We start from the raw sequence: 5,179 nt of genomic DNA, 5'->3' as shown, positions 1-5,179 counted from the left end.
AGGCAGCGTCGGCACGGAGATGCAAGCGAGCGCGAGACGCACGGGGGCTGCGGCGTGGCGCGTTTGCGGTCGGCGCCTTTGGTGGCAACGGCCGGGACAAGCAGCGGTGTATGGTGTGGTGCGGGGCGGACAGGGGCGGCGGTGGACGGGAGGAGGCGGCGCGACGACGGCATGGGGGCGAAAACGGGACGGGGGACGGCGGATGCTGAGAGGCGTCACGCGCGGACAGGACACAGACACAGAGACACACAGATTGGAAAGGGAGGTGCGCGGTAGTAGTTGGGAATGTGCGTACCGTGCGGGATGGGAGTGGGCGAGGAACACGGTCGTGGCCCCCTGTTTTGGGTGCGTGTGATGACGTCGGTGTGTTGTGGGAAGGGAAGGTGCTGTGGCGGCGGCGCGTAATGGGCGTAGGCCGAAAAGAGAAAGGAACGTGGGCAGTGTGTTGGCAAGCGTCGGTTCGACTGCGACGTTGATGGGCAGGGCAGGGCAGGGCAGGGCAGGGCAGGGCAGGGCAGGGCAGGGCAGGGCAAGGTTAATGGTGGTAGGAGTAGGCGTGTGGGCGCAAAAAATCTGCCGCTGCAGGCGGTGCCGTAACCGCCATGGCGGAAGGAGAGAGGGCCAAAGAAAGAAAGAAAGAAAGAAAGAAAGAAGAAAACAAAAAAAAAAAAAAAAAGGAGGCGGGGGCGAAAGTGGAGAGGCGGTGGTGTGAGAAGGGCGGGGGCGGAAGGAAGGCAGGAAGGACAAGAGGCGAGGCGAGGCGACGGCTTGCTTTGTGTATCGGTCGGTCTCTGGCTATGCTTCGTTTTCTGCAGCAGGGTCGGTGCGCGGCGTGGCTCGCGGCAGTGGGAACGCCTGGTGGCTGGACGGCCAGCAATGCGGTTGGATGGGCGGCCACAGCACCGCACCTGTGCCCGAGGAGGAGACGCTGGCGGCGGGCCCTGAGGTGAGGCCGGCTCGGCTGGGGCTGTGGATGTGTAGGTGTGCGCCGCTGCTGCAACAACGAGTAAAACGCGAGAAGAAGGGATGGCGGTAGAGAGGAAAAAAAAAAAAAAAAAAGGTCGTGTTGTGTTGATGCGCAGGCAGACGCGTACAGAGGGACGAGCCCGGTCTGCAGCAGGGTGTGGCCGTGCCGAGTGCAGAGCAGCGGCGGCTCGGTTCGGTTCGGTTCGGCCCGGCCCGGCGGGCCGCGCTGTTGTCGCGGACGTGAGCGCCCCTGGCGGGTGGCCGGAGGCGGCGCGGCGTGTTGGACGTGTGGCTGGTGGCAGTGCACAATTTGCGAGTGGCTGGCGGTGTGGTGTGGCGGTTGGCGCGTCGGGCGGCGGAGAGAGAGAGGGAGGAGAGGTATGTGTTGCGGGCGCCCTTTGCTGCGCTGCGTCGTTGCGTGTGCCGTACAGGGCGGGCGCTTGTCGACTGTGTGGGCGGTGTGGCGAATTGGCGTGAAACGGCTGCCGAGAGGTGTGTGGTAGCGAGCCGGTCGTTGTCAGTGCGACGGGGAATGTGCGTGCGTTTGGCGGTTTCGGTGTGCTTTTTGCGGCGTGAGAGTGGGAATTAGTGGGGCCGGCTGTTGTGTTGGTTCCTTGTGTCTTGTGTCGCGTAGCTTGATGGCAACGTGGAAGGACGCCGGTTTCGTTTCGAGCCTTGCGTGTGGTTGTCGACGTTGACTGGTTGGCGTGTGCCGATGCACGTGCATGTGTGGGTCGCGAGTGCGTTTTTGGCTGGCTGTGTGTGTGTGTGTGTGTGTGTGTGTGTGTGTGTTTTGGGGGGGAAGGGGGAGGCGGTGGTGAAAGTGCAGTCGTTGCCACGGGCGTCGTCGGGTGGGGCTGGGCTGTGCGTCGTGGCGGAAAGGTGGTAGGTTGCGGGAAGCGAGCCCGTCGTTGACGGTGTCGCGTGAGTTGTGAATCGAGCGGGGCGCGGGGCGCGGGACAGGAGCAGCGTGCCGCTGCGTCGTGGTCGTCAGCAGAGGCTGTGCGTGTGCTTGTCCTTTTTTGTGGGCGGTTCGTGCGAGGCGTTTTTGTTTTGTGTTGCCCTGCCCTAGTTGTTAGTTTATTTTGTTTGTGTTTGTTATTTTGAGACGACGACTGGTTGGTGGCGTGCGCGCGAAGTGGCGGTGTGCGCTTCCGTGTCGTTTGTGTTGTTTTGTTTTTTTTTGCACTGGGCCCCGGGGGGTGGGTGGGTGGGTGCGTGTGTGTCGATTGCCGGCTGGCGAAAGGTGCGCCATCGGCGGGGTGGGTCGCCGGCACAAGTAGAGGCGGCGGCGTTGTTGCTGTTGTTGTGTGGTGTTTGTTTTGTTCGGCTGTGTCGGCGAGCTGTGTTGCGGTGCGTGTGAACGGTGGTGCAAAAGTGCTGGCGTTGGGGCTGCGACTGCGACTGCGACTGCGACGGCGGCGAGCCGCGGGCGCGCATGATAGTGATGTTTGTGAACAGCGGCTGTGTACGGTAGTGGTGTTGTTGTAGCACGACGTGCATCCGGGCCGGCGCGGAAAGCGCAGTTGCGGGCGGTTGCCCTTCGGTGCCAGCCATGTCGCGTGAGCGGCGGGTTGCTCTGGTGTCGACACGTGGTGCTCTGGGTTGTTGTGTGGTGCCCTTTGGCCGGTGGGGGTGGTTCGCGTGTGTCTCGTTCGCGCTCGGTATCTGGTCGTGGTCGTGCTGCTCCCCCGTCTGTCGGCGGTTTTCGACGTCGTCTGTACGTTTTTGTTCGTTTGCGGCGTGCCTGCCGACGTCGTCCCGTCGCGACCTTTCAACCGAAAGTGTGGCGCCCGAAGGTGAACGAACGTAACCCTGACCTCGGCGCTTTACGCTGAGCCGAGCGAACCGAACCTAACCTGTGGTGTGGCGAGGTGAGCTCAGCCTGTGAGCCCCTAACGTCTACGTACGGTAAGCTGTCCGGCTCACGCCTCACGTTTGAACGCTTTTTTAACCTACGTTTGACGCTTCTTAACCTAGCACTGACCCTTAACCTAACGTGTAACCTAACCTAACCTAACCTAACCTAACCTAGCCTCTGACGCCTGACGTGTTTGAATGCTTAACCTAAGTTTGACGCTTAACCTAACCCAAGTCCCCTTAACCTAACCCACGTCCACCTAACCTAACCTAACCTAGACGTGTAAACGTAATGTGTAACGCGTAACGTGTAAGGTCGGCTGGCGTGTGTGCTGACGGCAGATTGGGTTGGTCTGTAGATTCGGATTGCGGTTTGCCTCGGTCGAGGGGTTGGGTCGGAAGCGGCGAGGGGCGGCGGCGCCTGTTGCGCAGGCGGCGTCCGTTTGCGGCGGGCAATTGTTGAGAAACGGCTGTGAATGTTGGCGGGCGAGAGGAGGAGGACGGCGCGCGATGTGGCCCGACGGCTGCGGGCCGATCGGGAAACGGCGGGAGGGCGACGGAAGGCGATGGGGCGGCGGAGGCGCGTTTGCACGGCCGTCATCGCCGCACGCCTCGGCTTGTGTGGCTGTGGCGCCGGCCGCGCTGGCCGGGCTGCCGCGGCGACGGTGTGGGAGTTTTGCCGAAGGTTTGGCCATTGTGGCGGGTCGTCGGCTGGGGCTGTGGGGGCGGCATTTGGGCGGGGGCGGCGATTCTCGGCGGGCCGACCCAGGCTGTAGCGCGCGGTAGCTGCAGTTTGGCCGTGGTTTGCGGCGCTGCCGTGGCGACTGGTTGGCGACTGTGGTGTGGCTGTGTGTAGCCCCATCCTCGGTGGTTTGAAAGGCGCGGGCGGTTGTGGCGCAGGTTTGGGGCTGCTCCGCACAGGCTGTCGGACGTTGGGCGGTAGCAAGCGCGGGAGGCGCGGCGCGGCGGCGCGCAGAGTGGCGGCCGCTCTCTCGGCCGTCCGCGCCCGCCCGCGACACTGGCTGGGCCCTTGTGATTCTCTGCTCCGCTGCTGTGCTGTGCTTGCGTGCCTGCCGTCCCGCTCGCTCTCGCTCTCGCTCTCGCTGTGTGTTACGCGCGTCGTCGAAATGGCAGATCAGGCGGCTACGAACGAGACTGCTGCGGCACCCGCCGCCACCGGCACTACGAAGAAGGCCAAGTCTGCGTCGTCTGCGAAGAAGCCGCGCGCCAAGCCTGCGCACCCGCGCACCTCTGAGATGGTGACGGCCGCCATCAAGAGTCTGAAGGAGCGCGGCGGGTCGTCGCTGCAGGCGATCAAGAAGTACATAGCCGCGCACTACAAGCTGGACGCGGAGAAGCTGGCGCCGTTTATCAAGAAGTACCTCAAGTCGGCCGTCGTGGCGGGCGAGCTGGTGCAGACGAAGGGGAAGGGCGCGTCCGGCTCGTTCAAGCTTGCCGGCGCCGGCGGCGGGGGGGCGGCCGAGGGCGGCAAGGCTCGTGCTGGCGGTGCCAAGAAGAAGCGCGCCGCTCCGGCCAGCAAGGAGAAGAAGGGCGCCCGTGCGGCCGGCGCAAAGAAGGCTGGTGGCGTGAAGGCGGCGACCGGTCGGAAGGCGGGCGCCGCCAAGAAGGCGTCTGCGGCGTCGGCCGCTCCCGCGGGTGCGAAGAAGGCGGCTGCGGCCAAGCCGGCCAAGGCCAAGTCGCCGTCGAAGGCGAAGAAGGCCGCCAAGGTTCCGACGAAGAAGCCGAAGGCGCCGCGCCCGAAGAAGGCGACGACGCCGTCTAAGGCGAAGGCTTCGCCCAAGAAGAAGAAGTAGAGTAGAGGAGAAAGAGATGGGAAAGGAAGGGTTTGGCGCTTGACTCCGTCGTCCCCACCCCCCGTCGTCGTCTAGTGGCGCGCAAGAGACGCGCGGCCCAAAACGGCCCTTCTCAGGGCCATCAAAGCACGTCGGGGAAGGTTTTGATTGTCGTGTTGCGTTTGTTTGGTGTGGGTGTCTGTCTGTCTGGCGTTTCTGTATGCCCGTGGGGATGCTGTTTGCGTGCCGCGGTGGTTGGATTGCGGGGGTCGGTGGCGGGTGTGGGCGGCGGTAGCGGTAAGCGGTGTTGTTGTTGTTGTCGTGGTTGATTGTCGCCGTGTTTGTGGCGGCGGCCGACGGTTGGTTTTCTGTCACGTTGTTGTTTTGTTTGAATACGTTGGTTGGCTTGCCTGCGTTCGTTCTTCTCGGATGTCTGTCTTGTCGAGTCGTGTCTGGTCTTTGTTTTGTTCCTTTGTGTGTGTTATGTTTTGCAACGGGGGGCACGTTGAGATGTGGGAAGGAGTCGGCGGGGGATTTCGGTGGCGTGTAGAGCGAGCGAG

This window comes from Schistocerca serialis, unplaced genomic scaffold (assembly GCF_023864345.2).
Source record: "Schistocerca serialis cubense isolate TAMUIC-IGC-003099 unplaced genomic scaffold, iqSchSeri2.2 HiC_scaffold_1297, whole genome shotgun sequence".
Classification (NCBI taxonomy): domain Eukaryota; kingdom Metazoa; phylum Arthropoda; class Insecta; order Orthoptera; family Acrididae; genus Schistocerca; species Schistocerca serialis.
The sequence above is the reverse complement of the archived record's forward strand: the minus strand, read 5'-3'. Positions refer to the sequence as shown.